This window comes from Schistocerca piceifrons, chromosome 2, assembly GCF_021461385.2.
Source record: "Schistocerca piceifrons isolate TAMUIC-IGC-003096 chromosome 2, iqSchPice1.1, whole genome shotgun sequence".
Classification (NCBI taxonomy): Eukaryota; Metazoa; Arthropoda; class Insecta; order Orthoptera; family Acrididae; genus Schistocerca; species Schistocerca piceifrons.
The window spans coordinates 116,735,579-116,750,101 of NC_060139.1; the positions used below are offsets into that span (position 1 = coordinate 116,735,579).

General features: G+C 42.4%; 1 non-coding gene across 1 annotated transcript; it reads right to left on the reverse strand.

The window, feature by feature from the left end:
- Nucleotides 1–8,787: 8,787 nt before the first annotated feature.
- Nucleotides 8,788–8,862, reverse strand: Trnat-ugu. The gene has a single exon. It is a non-coding gene; the product is annotated as a tRNA-Thr (tRNA).
- Between the last annotated feature and the right edge of the window lie 5,661 nt (nucleotides 8,863–14,523).

Sequence of the window (14,523 nt, forward strand, 5' to 3'; positions counted from 1 at the left end):
AGAAGTTAGTCAGGAAAAGGTTGGGAATGCTACACATTTCAAGAAATTTAAAACTTTTTGTCTAAAATGAAATACGTGTTTGCAATTGTTTGATATTTTTAAGTATCAAAACAGCAGTTTTTGAAGGTTTTTTTCTTAATTTTCAAGAGGAGGACCCCTGGGTTTTCTTTCTCTTCTAGGCAACCGACCACACCCACAAAACTTCATTAATTCGCCCTTGGTCACTACAACCTTTATTTGGCATTCACCAACTCTCGGCCGAATTATCACTTTTCAACCTAACCTAGACGTGGGGCTGTACTACACAACCAAGATTTGAGGGGGGAAAGGGAGGGTTGGGGGGATGTTCAGTATCACACTCTTGCCAAATGTATCAGTGCTACTTCCAGGTAAAACATCAACTGTAAAATTTTTGTCAGAGCAAAGTAACTTCTTGGTTCATTTCTTCATTTCTACATTCATAATGTGAGACACAAGGTTACTAAAACGAAGGGTGAACGTCGATCAACAGGTGGTGTATGGCAGAATCTTAAACGCTACTTTTGGTTGCTACTTGCGACTTCTAGTCGTGATTGGAATAGCAGTCAGATTCTGAAAAAAATGCGACTTCTCAAGCATTGTGATTTGTGGCATATGCGGTTTCTGGCCCGCCCCTCTTTGTCAGTCAGTCAGCCAGTGCCCTTACCGACAGCCTACGATTCCATATAGTGTAGTAGCCCTAAGCTACTTGAGAACTATGCACCGTTGACAAATGGAAATAACTACAACAAAGAAAGGGAAGCCGTCTTCTCAAGGGTGATCGTTGCTAACCGGTGCATAGAAAATGTGATGAGTACGGTATACGAACTATAAGTGCGTTAATTACGAATGCAGTAAGTGCCGAGGCAGTTCAAAAATTGCAAATTGCAAAATCATGGCTGAACAGCAACATTACTGGCCGCCAGACGAAGCAGACCTGCAGGTTAAGAAACCACTGCGTAACTGCAGGAAACGAGTCCACGAAGAAAGGGCAGTGCCTGTTTCCCAGGCAGGATCCGGAAGATACAGTTTTAGATTTCGTAGTAAATACTCCAAGTAGTGAGAACTCCAATATTGCACTGTGTAAAACAAGAATGGAAGCCACTGGGATGATCCATATTTATGGTACTAGTTCGGAGATTCAACTGACAATGAGCGAAGATACTTTGCAATTAAAAGAAGGTAACAGTTTTTTTTTTTTTTCAAAATTGTTGATAGGTCTGTTCCTGACAAAAAAATCATGGTGTTCGGTTGTGAGAAAGCGGAGAAATTCCTGTGTCAAAAAGGAACTGTTCTTGCGGACGTAACATTTGACAGTTCTTCGAAACAATTCAAAACACTGTACACTATACACGTCGACGTCAGAAGCACAAAAGAAGAGACGAAAGCATTTTCTGTTTTAATTGCGTTGCTCCCAGACAAAATTCAAAATACATATCAAAGACTTTTTTTCTGGATTCAAAAATGAGATGCCTGGGTGGTAACCGAAAACAACAGTTCTAGACTTTGGAATGGCCACATCTAATATTACGAAGGCAGCTTTTCCCGAAAACAACCCTTTCCTGTTGCAGTTTTCACTTCATCCAATGTCTGTGGAAGAAAGAACACGACGTGGGATTAATGGACGAATACAAGGATAGGGAAGAAGCCTGTGTGCTGCAGCGGCAAATATTCGGCCAGACAGTGTTGATGAAGCTGGATGATAATAATGGAGGAAATGTACAATAGAGAAAAGGTAATGAAATTCGCAGACTAATGGTCAATCAATGGTCTGAAAATCATAGTACATCGAACGTATCAACCAGTCACGCACCGCGATTTTGTATACGTGTCTAAAGCAACGCTCCAGTGTTATCGTAGCTCCGTAGACGATTATTGTTTTCGCATGCAACCGTTTGCACTTCGCAGTTGAAAGTTGGCAACAGCGCTGCCTGCTGTCAGGGAGCTTCTACCGCCAACTCTGCTGGTCACGTGACCCAGTTAGTTCCCTCTAGGGTTGGGATATACGACAATGAGATATCGGAATCAGTTACACGATAGTTATAATCGATATTTTCCCAGACAACATATGGGAATATCGCAATTTTGTAGCGATATAATCGGATAGTATTATAATTATCATCTAACTCATAACAGAGAAAACTCAACTCCAATTTCTTCTTGCTACTGAACACAAGAACGCTACTGACAATATTTTCTTTCAGGTTCTTAGAGAAATTTTAACTCTTGTCTAGTGTGCATTTTTGTAACCTCCTCTCACTCTAAAGTAAGATCGATAGAAATATTTGAAAAGTAATTCTCGGAATTTATTCCGTTTGTGCTGTACGTGGCGTGTAATTAAAGGAAGTGCAGTTATTGTGCGAAGGTAGTCTGAAACTCCGGTAACACTTCAAACATAAAAGCTCTTTTATAAGTCTCAACATCCAAAAACTTTGGATCAGGAAAAGGCAGGTGCAGGCCATTGAGCAAACGGAATTTCCCTGTGGAGAGGCCATCAAAATATTGTTCAATAATGTGGAAGTTAAAAAGAGAGAGGAGCTGTAGACACTTAAGACACTTTCCAGAATTATCGATCTATTTATGAATGCTACCCCTGCACGGTTAGGACATAACCCACGCACAATGTGGCAGGAGACATATCTACACAGTTCCAGCCCGTATCAAGATAGTTTGGCATATTTATCTGTTCCAGCAGGAAGACTATTTTCAAAAGGTGATGAAGTGATATCAGCACAAATAAGTAGATGTAGATGTAAATTAAAAGCAGAACATACCAACAAATTAATTCTTTTAAGTTGCTTAGAAAATAAAAGTTTTGGAATTGACAATTTTTTCATTTATTTTATCCGTATTTTTAGTGATTTTGGTTATTTATTTTTTCTGTCTATTTCTTCGTATGCTGTAGTATAACTTTTTCCTGAGATTTCTCTAGTTTTATATAAAAATATGTAATGAAATTTAGTTTTTCCTTAACTTTTTATTGCTTCATAAGACCCACTCCTCACAGTTTTAAATAACACATGCAAACACACATTATAATCTGAATTTGAAAACTAAATTTTTGCCACCGATACACCTAAATATAGATATTTTTCATACTGTTGCTCATCGACATCGATTATTACTAGGCAGTATTCGATTATATTGAATGTCGATAATAATCTTCCATCATCTCGTACCTAGTTCCTTCTGCCGCAGGCTCTGTGATTCGTTTTGTCGAGTAAGCTTTCCCACATTAAAACAGAAAAAGACGAAACAGTAAGACATTGGCCCATCTGCGTACTGATAAGGATCACGCGAATGAAGACAGTCGCTGGATGCGCATGGCAGCTGAGGCCTCCGGCGGACAGGGAGGTGGTGTGCCTGCGAGCGGTTGAGCTGCAGGTTCCAGTGGGGCCGTAGCGACCGTTATTAGGATCGGCAAGGCTCTGGCTGGCTGCCAGACTGAGGAAACCGCGGCAGCCGCTGGTCGTCACCGAAACCAGGCGCCTCACTCAGCGGCGTAGTGGGCCGCCATCGGCTGACGACTTCGCACAGCTGCACATCACTTCAGGTGCGCGACACAACGTGTCAGTACTCATTAGTCTGCTCCTATCTCCAAACTGTTGAATATGTATTTCTATGGAGCGACCGTAGCTTAATGCACATTTTCTCAACATCAAACCGGGCTAGTCACGTGATCCTGCGACGACGCTGCTTGTCTACAATTTGTGGTAACAGCGAAACTTGAAATTACACGCATTCGCCTTGTTTTGTATACACTGATGAGCCAAAACATTATGACTACTGCCTATCTACATCTACATACATACTCCGCAAGCCACCTGACGGTGTGTGGCGGAGGGTACCTTGAGTACCTCTATAGGTTTCCCCTTCTATACCAGTCTCGTATTGTTCGCGGAAAGAAAGATTGTCGGTATGCCTCTGTGTGCGCTCTAATCTCTCTGATTTTATCCTCGTAGTCTCTTCGCGAGATATACGTAGGAGGGAGCAATATACATACTGCCTGACTCTTCGGTGAAGGTATGTTCTCGAAACTTCCAACTCTTGCAGAGTCTTCCACTATCAACTCCGTAACGCTTTCGCGATTACTAAATGCCGGCCGTAGTGGCCGTGCGGTTCTAGGCGCTACAGTCTGGAGTCGAGCGACCGCTACGGTCGCAGGTTCGAATCCTGCCTCGGGCATGGATGTGTGTGATGTCCTTAGGTTAGTTAGGTTTAATTAGTTCCAAGTTCTAGGCCACTGATGACCTCAGACGTTAAGTCGCATAGTGCTCAGAGCCATTTGAACCATTTGATTACTAAATGATCCTGTAACGAAGCGTGCTGCTCTCCGTTGCATCTTCTCTTTTCCTTTGTTTTCGGACTGCATTTCCTTAGGATTCTTCCAATGAATCTCAGTCTGGCATCTGCTTTATCGACGATTAATTTTATATGGTCATTACATTTTAAATCACTCTTAATGCCTACTCCCAGATAATTTATGAAATTAACTGCTTCCAGTTGCTGACCTGCTATATTGTAGCTAAATGATAAAGGATCTTTCTTTCTACGTATTCGCAACACATTACACTTGTCTACATTGAGATTCAATTGCCATTCCCTGCACCATGCGCCAATTCGTTGCAGATCCTCCTGCATTTCATTACAATTTTCCGTTGTTACAACCTCTCGATATACTACAGCATCATCCGCAAAAGCCTCAGTGAACTTCCGATCTTATCCACAAGGTCATTTATATATATTGTGAATAGCAACGGTCCTACGATACTCCGCTCCGGCACACCTGAAATCACTCTTACTTCGGAAGACTTCTCTCCATTGATAATGACATGCTTCGTTCTGTTATCTAGGAACTCTTCCATCCAATCACACAATTGGTCTGATAGTCAATATGCTCTTACTTCGTGCATTAAACGGCTGTGGGGAACTGTGTCGAACGCCTTGCGGAAGTCAAGAAACACGGCATCTACCTGGGAACCCGTGTCTGTGGCCCCCTGAGTCTCGTGGACGAATAGCGCGAGCTGGGTTTCACACGACAGTCTTTTTCGAAACCCATGCTGATTCCTACAGAGTCATCATACTCGAATATAATACCTGTTGGGGGGGGGGGGGGGGGGGGGGGCTTATAGGCGCTCAACATCGAGGTCATCAGCGTATAATACCTTTTCCAAAATTCTACAACTGATCGACATTAGAGATATACGTCTATAGTTCTGCACATCTGTTCGACGTCCCATCTTGAAAACGGGAATGACCTGTGCCCTTTTCCAATCTTTCGGAACGCTACGCTCTTCTAGAGACCTACGGTACACCGCTGCAAGACGGGGGGGGCAAGTTCCTCCGCGTACTCTGTGTAAAATCGAACTGGTATCCCATCAGGTCGCGAGGTTGAATGCGCCTTGGTGACATTGCGGGCTTGTCACACGGTAAGGAAAGAATGTAAGCGGAAGAGAGAAGAATGGTCAGTCATTGTAGTGAAGATACGCTCCACAAATACAGAAATCCACTGATATAAGCGGTTGTGACAGAGGGCGTTTTGTGGCGCTCCTGTTGGAAAAGAGAATCTCTGAAACGGCGAAACCGGTCGTCTGTGTACGTACTACTGTCGTGAGCAACTACGGAAAGCGGTTGGAGGATGGTGGAGTAACGCGTAGGCCTTATGTTACTGGACGTCCACGTCTCATCACAAAACGTAAGAGGTTAGAGGACCCCCACTGTATAATCCAAGATAGGCTGCAACCTGTGGCGGATCTGACGTCAGACTACAATGCTGGTGCAGGTACAAGTATTTCGGAGCAGACCGTTCAAAGGCCATTGTTGAACGTGGAGCCCCACATCTCACGACCCATACAGGAAAATTAAAGAGACCTTTGGAGAAAAGAGAACCACTTGTATGAATATCAAGAGCTCAGATGGAAACCCAGTTCTAAACAAAGAAGGGAAAGCAGAAAGGTGGAAGGAGTATATAGAAGGTCTATACAAGGGCGATGTACTTGAGGATAGTAATTTGGAAATGGAAGAGAATGTAGATGAAGATGAAATGGGAGATATGATACTGCGTGAAGAGTTTGACAGAGCACTGAAAGACCTGAGTCGAAACAAGGCCCCAGGAGTAGACAACATTCCATTAGAACTACTGACAGCCTTGGGAGAGCCAGGCCGACAAAAACTCTACCATCTGGTGATGTATAAGACAGGCGAAATACCCTCAGACTTCAAGAGGAATATAAGAATTCCAATCCCAAAGAAAGCAGGCGTTGACATGTGTGAAAATTACCGAACTATCAGTTTAATAAGTCACGGCTGCAAAATACTAACGCGAATTCTTTACAGACGAATGGAAAAACTGGTAGAAGCCGACCTCGGGGAAGATTAGTTTGGATTCCGTAGAAATATTGGAACACATGAGGCAATACTGACCTTACGACTCACCTTAGAAGAAAGATTAAGGAAAGGCAAACTTACGTTCCTAGCATTTGTAGACTTAGAGAAAGCTTTTGACAATGTTGACTGGAATACTCTCTTTCAAATTCTAAAGGTGGCAGGGGTAAAATACAGGGAGCGAAAGGCTATTTACAATTTGTACAGAAACCAGATGGCAGTGGTTGGGAAGGGAGTGAGACAGGGTTGTAGCCTCTCCCCTATGTTATTCAATCTGTGTATTGAGCAAGCAGTAAAGGAAACAAGAAAAATTCGGAGTAGGTATTAAAATCCATGGAGAAGAAATAAAAACTTTGAGGTTCGCTGATGACATTGTAATTCTGTCAGAGACAGCAAAGGACTTGGAAGAGCAGTTGAATGGAATGGACAGTGTCTTGAAAGGAGGATATAAGATGAACATCAACAAAAGCAAAACGAGGGTAATGGAATGTAGTCGAATTAAGTCTGGTGATGCTGAAGGAATTAGATTAGGAAATGAGACACTTAAAGTAGTAAAGGAGTTTTGCTATTTGGGGAGCAAAATAACTGATGATGGTCGAAGCAGAGAGGATATAAAATGTAGACTGGCAATGGCAAGGAAAGCGTTTCTGAAGAAGAGGAATTTGTTAACATCGAGTATAGATTTAAGTGCCAGGAAGTCGTTTCTGAAAGTATTTGTATGGAGTGTAGCCATGTATGGAAGTGAAACAAGGACGATAAATACTTTAGACAAGAAGAGAATAGAAGCTTTCGAAATGTGGTGCTACAGAAGAATGCTGAAGATTAGATGGGTAGATCACATAACTAATGAGGAGGTACTGAATAGAATTGGGGAGAAGAGGAATTTGTGGCACAACTTGACTAGAAGAAGGGATCGGTTGGTAGGACATGTTCTGAGGTATCAAGGGATCACCAATTTAGTATTGGAGGGCAGCGTGGAGGTTAAAAATCGTAGAGGGAGACCAAGAGATGAATACAATAAGCAGATTCAGAAGGATGTAGGTTGCAGTAGGTACTGGGAGATGAAGAAGCTTGCACAGGATAGAGTAGCATGGAGAGCTGCATCAAGCCAGTCTCAGGACTGAAGACCACAACGACATCAACAACGTATTCCTCTGTTGACCAAACGGCATCGTCAGGTACTATTGTAGTGGCACAGCATCACTGAGTTTTTACCGTGGATCAATAGAAACGTATCGGCTGTGGAATGAATCACATTACTTGTTACACCAGGTCGGTGGTTGGATCCTTGCACCAAGTCATCCAGGCGAATGCCTGCACGAAACATGAACTGCGCCACGCTGAGAGCAGAATTATGCAATGGGGTACATTGAGTTGGGCTTCTACGGGACCTGTGGTAGTACTCAAAGAGACGATGACAGCAGTAAATCAAGTGAATATTATTGCGGACCATCTGCTTCCCTTCATGGTTGAAGCCTTCTGTAATGGCGGTGACATCTTCCAGCAGGATACCTCTCAGCGACACAAGGTCAGATTCGTGCTGCAGTGGTTTGAGGAGCGTGATAGTGAGCTCATATTGATGTCTTAGTCAGCAAATGCACCTGATCTGTACCCGTTGGAACACACATGGGGCGCCAACTGTGTGCCCATAAACCACCGTCCCGTAATTTGCCGTAATTTAGTGACCTGTGAGTGGACGTCTCTTGCTACGAACTTCTGGAAACCTATCGAGGACTTGTAGAATCCATGCCAAGCAGAATCTCTGCTTACTGTGTTTGAAAAGTGGACCAACGAGCTGTTTAACAGGTGGTCATAATGTTTTGGCTCATTGGTGTACGTTTCTGCACACTTGTGGTTTAGTAACAGCTATGGTGCAGTGTTATTGTTACAGATGTAAACAGAATCATTTGAAAGGAGGGCCAGTTACTTTTCATAGGTATGTACAACAAATCTACAATTGTAAATGTTATATTGATATGAGGCACTTTGTATGTTGATAAACGTCGAGAAATCGTATTATACAGGGTGTACATAAATTCCGGAACGCTTTCAATTATTTATTGCACAAGAACTAAACATTGTACAAATGTCATACATATTACATTTTGAAGAGAAACTCTGTAAGTTCTTTTGTCACCAAACATTCGATATGCGAACCATGAATGACCCGGGAGACATCAATAAGGTAATCGAATTCTTGCCATACCCGTCCCAGCATGGCATCGTCGACTGTGGCAGTCGCTTCCCGTATTCTCTCCGGGAGCTCTGCTACATTACGTGGTAGAGGCGGTACAAACACCAGATCTTTAATGAAATGATAAGTAAACAAGACCCTACCCTGTCGACATGCGTTGATATACATCAACGGGGACAGTTGAAAATGTGTGCCCCGACCGGGACTCGAACCCAGGATCTCCTGCTTACATGGCAGACGCTCTATCCATATGAGCCACCGAAGGCACAGGGGACAGTGCGATTGCAGGGATTTATCCCTTGCACGCTCCCCGTGAGACCCACATTCCCAACTTAATGTCCACACACTACATTCGTAGTGCTCCTGCCCATTACACTCATTACTCGCGGCAGACAATCTTACCGAGTCACGTAAGAGCTCAGGCAATACGTGTGCATTGGCACAGAAGAAGAAGGTCAATGGCCGGTTAGCCTTAACTATATGAAGATGGTATCTGTTCTTTCCGACATGTCCGATGGTATCATCGGTGACCATGCAGCGCTCTAGAATGAAATGTTAATTAAATCAAGAACTTATGCTGCCGACAGAAGATACCATCTTCATATACATGAAGACCTTTAATGTGTCCCCACCGAAAAAAGTCACACGGAGTGACATCTGGTGATCGGGGTGACCATTTCATGAAACAGCTGTCCCCTTCTGTAGCACGGCCGATCCATCAGTGCGGTACCTAACCATCGGAAAATTACCAAACTACGTTCAGTCGGAATACATGAAAAAAACTTTCAGGATTTCTCTTCAAAATGGCGTATGTATGATATCTGTACAATGTTTGGTTCTTGTGCAATAAATAATTGAAAGTGTTCCCTGACTTTATGTGCATCCTGTAGAGCCTTCTGTTATAGAGACAGTCCCGAACCGCGCTGTTGCTACGGCCACAGGTTCGAATCCTGCCTCAGGCATTGACGTGTGATGTCCTTAGGTTAGTTAGGTTTAAGTAGTTTTAAGTCTAGGAGACTGATGACCTCAGATGTTAAGTCCCATAGTGCTTAGAGCCATTTGGACCATTATAGAGATTGTAAGTAGGCTGTTTAGGTTTTCTTATTGGTAACGCCACGTAGCGCTCTGTATGAAAATCACTGGCTGTGCTGTGTGCAGTCTGTTGCTGGTTTGCATTGTTGTCTGCCATTGTAGTGTTGGGCAGCTGGATGTTAATAGCGCGTAGCGTTGCACAGTTGGAGGCGAGCCGCCAGCAGTGGTGGATGTGGGGAAGTGAGATGGAGGATTTTTGAGAATGGATAATCTGGAGGTGTGTCCATCAGAAACAGTACATTTGTAAGAATGGATGTCATGAACTGCTATATATATTATGACTATTACGGTAAATACATTGTTTGTTCTCTGTTAAAATCTTTCATTTGATAACTATGCCTATCAGTAGTTAGTGCCTTCAGTAGTTTGAATCTTTTATTTAGCTGGCAGTAGTGGCGCTCGCTGTATTGCAGTGGTTCGAGTAACGAAGATTTTTGTGAGGTAAGTGATTTGTGAAACGTATAGGTTAATGTTAGTCAGGGCCATTCTTTTGTAGGGATTATTGAAAGTCAGATTGCGTTGCGCTAAAAATATTGTGTGTCAGTTTAAGCACAGTCATGTATAATTGTTCAGAGGGGACGTTACAAGATAATCTCTGGTATTTTATGGCCATGTGTTTATGAGAAAAACGCTAAACAAATTTGCAAGTGTGTTTGTGTAAAATGCCAGTCAGTGTATACATACTGGTGCTATGTTCCTGCAGATAAAATTTATACATGACAGTCTGATTAAAATCCTCCAGTTTATGCAGGTTCTCAAACTCTTGTGTGTGTGTGTGTGTGTGTGTGTGTGTGTGTGTGTGTGTGTGTGTGTATAAGTATTTCTGCATGAGACAATATCCTTCTCAGTGTCATTGTAACGTAATTAATTAGAATAGATTCGACAGTATGAATCAGCGCAACAGAAAAGTAATATATATATATATATATATATATATATATATATATATATATTATATATATTTGGGTGTCACTTCTTCTATTACATCAAAACTCGACCACTGATCTCGTATTTTTATTATTTATTTGTTTTATGCGTAGTGTGCAGTTTTACTTTTCTGATGAGATGGTAAAAAGATGTTATAGATATTTTACTTATCTGTAGAAAGCAGAAGGGCAAATAAAAAAAAACTGAAAATGATAATGGACAAGCAGGTCGTGCAAATTGCTTACCGTATTTACTGCAAAAATTTCGTAACTGAAAATGCATCGCTTTTTGTGACACTCCGGCTTCGTCTACAGTGCCATTGTAACGTAACTAATTAGAACGCAGTTTCGACAATATGAATAAGTGCAGTAGAAAACGTAAAAAAAATTGTTAGCTATCACTTCTTATCCCGTTATCGAAAAAGCGGAATGCGAGCTAAGTTACTGTGGAGGAAAAGCAGAATACCATTGTTCTTTACATTTTTAAGCCACCTTCAGTTCCTGCCATCAAACTGTTACGAAGTATGTAAAATGCATATTCACAGTTCCACGGTATTTCTGTAGGCGATCTATCTGTAGCAGCGAAATAATAACAATCAAAATGCGCTAAGCGCTATACGGGCTAAAATGCGCCGTCCCAAAATCACGTGACTTGAGCTCCAGGAGATGTTGCGTACAAAGTTCTTGTACTGCGCATCCGAATGCTCGCTCCGTATAAATTTGTAAGCTATGCTCCAAACTTGTGTGGTAACAGGCAGGCACTCATGAGCAGTGTTTGGTTCTTGTTGTGCCACATGAAAATACACTCGCCAGCGCAGCGATGGGTTCTTTGGTTTGCTCCGGGAGTAGACAGAGCGGAACTTTACTGGGACGAGCATTCCTCTACTCAGCCGTAAGCAGACCATTGATTGCGGCTGCGTAGCGAAGCCCTAGGAGGCGTGGCTACGCGGCCGTTTTTGTTACGTAGGTGCGGCGTGCAGCGACTATACTCTGTTGCGGCTTCGGAGCGAGGTACCATCCTTGCACTTCTGTTGTAACTTCCAGGTCGAGAAGCCATTGTCGAGTTATAAAACTATTCTACTTCTATGCTCGGCCAACATCTTTGAAGTACATCACAGGACGTACCTCCCACTGTAGATGTTTGTGGTTTCTTCTGTTTCATTTGCGAATGAAGCACAGGAAAATTGACTGTTCAAATGTCTCCGTGCGCGCAGTAATTAGTCTAGTCTTGTCTTCGCTATCTCCGCGAGAGGGACATGAAGGGGGCTGTAGCAGTAGAGAATGAGTAAGACAAGGAAACATGATAAGATGGGGTCCTTGACCACATTGTTCAGTTAGTACCGTGATCTATGGGAAAACCCCCATACTATTGGAAGGGGTGGAGAGAAGGATCACATGTAAGTGACAGCTAATCTGAGCCCTCAGTTTTGCTTGTCTACATGTAATGAAAGCGAAAATACAAAAATATGCAGTGAAGTAAAGATATACAAGTCACTTAGATACGAAATAAATAGAGAACGCTGGGAAGCTAAAGCAAAATGGCTGCATGAAAAAGTGAAGAATCGAAAATAAATGATTGTCGGAACGACTGACTCTGCATACAGGAAAGTTAGAACAACCTCCGATGCATTAAAAGCAAGGGCAGTAACATTGCCAGCCGGAGTGGCCGAGCGGTTCTAGGCGCTACAGTTTGGAGCCGCGCGACCGCTACGGTCGCAGGTTCGAATCCTGCCTCGGGCATGGATGTGTGTGATGTCCTTAGCTTAGTTAGGTTTAAGTAGTTCTAAGTTCTAGGGGACTGATGACCTCAGCAGTTAAATCCCAAGGTGCTCAGAGCCATTTGAACCATTTGACAGTAACATTAAGGGTGCAATGGGAATTCCACTGCTAAGTGCAGAGAAGAGAGTGGATAGGTGGATGGAGTATGTAAAGCCTCTGCCAGGTAGAGACGAAGAAACAGGAGTCGACAGGGAGGAGACAGGAGATGCAGCATTACAATCAAAATTTAAAAGGGCTTTGAACAACTTAAGATCAAATGAGGCAGAAGGGATAAATAACATTCCATCAGAATGTTTAAAATCACTGGTGGAAGTGGAGACTAAACGACTACTCACATTGATGAGTAGAATATAGGGTATAAGAGTCTGGCGATGAACCATCTGACTTTCGGAAAAACATCATCAACGCAATTCAAAATATCGTAAGAGACAACCATTGCGAAAATTATCACACAATCGCTGTAACAGCTCATGTATCCAAGCTGCTGACAAGACTAATACACAGAAGAATGGAAAAGAAAACTGAGAATTTGTTAGATAACGATCGGTTTGGTTTTAGGAAAGGTAAAGGCACCAGAGAGGCAGTTCTGTCGTTGTTGTTGATAATGGAAGTAAGAATAAAGAAAAATCAAGACGCGTTCATAGGATTTTTCGACCTTGGAAAAGCGTTTGACAATGACAGATGGTGCAAGATGTTCGAAATTCTGAGAAAAGTAAGGGTAATCTCTAGCCAAAGACATAATGCACAATATTTACAAGAGCCAAGAGGAACGGTAAGAGTGGAAGACCATGAACGAAGTGCTCGGATTGAAAAGGGTGTAAGACAGAGATGTAGTCTTTCTCCCTTACTGTTCAATCTCGCCGAAGTGGCGTCAAATCGAAAGACCTGCACCAGGCGAACGGTCTACCCGACGGGAGGCCCTAGCCACACGACATTTCCATTTTACTGTTCAATCTATACATCGAAGAAGCAATGACGGAAATAAATGAATGTTTCAAGACTGGGATTAAAATTCAGAATGAAAGAATATCTATGATGAGATTTGCTGATGACATTACTATCCTGAATAAAAATGAAGATGAATTACAAGATCTGTTGAAAAGAATGAAAGATCTAGTCAGTACAATGTCTGCACTGAGAGTAAACCAGAAAAAGATGAAAGTAATGAAAAGTAGCAGAAATGAGAACAGCAAGAAACTTAACACCAGAATTGTGGATCACGAAGTTGAGGAATTCTACTACCTAGGCAGCAAAATAACAGTTCATGGGCAGAGCAAGGAGGACATAAAAAGCAGACTAGCATTGGCAAAAGGTGCATTCCTGGCTAAGAAAAGTCTACAAGTGTCAAACACACGCCTTAATTTGAGGAAGAAATTTCTGAGAATGTACGTTTGGAGCACAGTATTCTATGGTAGTGAAACATGGACTGTGGGAAAACCGGAACAGAACTGAAGCATTTGAGATTGGTGCTACAGACGAATGTTGAAAATTAGCTGGACTGATAAAGGCAAGGAATGAGGAGATTCTCCGCAGAATCGGCGAGGAAAGGAATATATGGGAGACACAGAAAAGAAGAAAGGACAGGATGACAGGTCATCTTTTAAGCCATCAGGGAATAATTTCCTTGGTACTAGAGGGAGCTGTAGAGGGTAAAAGTTGTAGAGATAGACAGAGATTGGAATACATCTGGTAAATAATTGAGGACGTAGATTGCAATTGCTACTCAGGGACGAAAAGGTTGGCACATGAGAGGTACTCGTGGCGGACCGCATCAAATCAGACTGATGGCTAAACAAAAAAGCATCCTTTTCCTGCTGGAAACTTGCTGCTAAATACAGGAAACGTACATTTGTTAACTAAAGCACTGTGTATATTGCTGAAAATTGTACTTTTTAGAAGTTATTTTACATAGGTTATAAATATTGTTAATCGAAACCTAACCCTAGAACGAACAATAAATGCTCCACAACATATCAGTGGACATGACAGGGGTTCAATGTGATGAGATAATACCCCATCTTACCCCACGGTTCTTACAATTTCCTTCTGCTTTTTACAGATTGTCTAAGATGGTACAGCCGTACTAGAGGAAGACTGTTAGAAGCGAATGGAATCCGGAGACAATGAAAA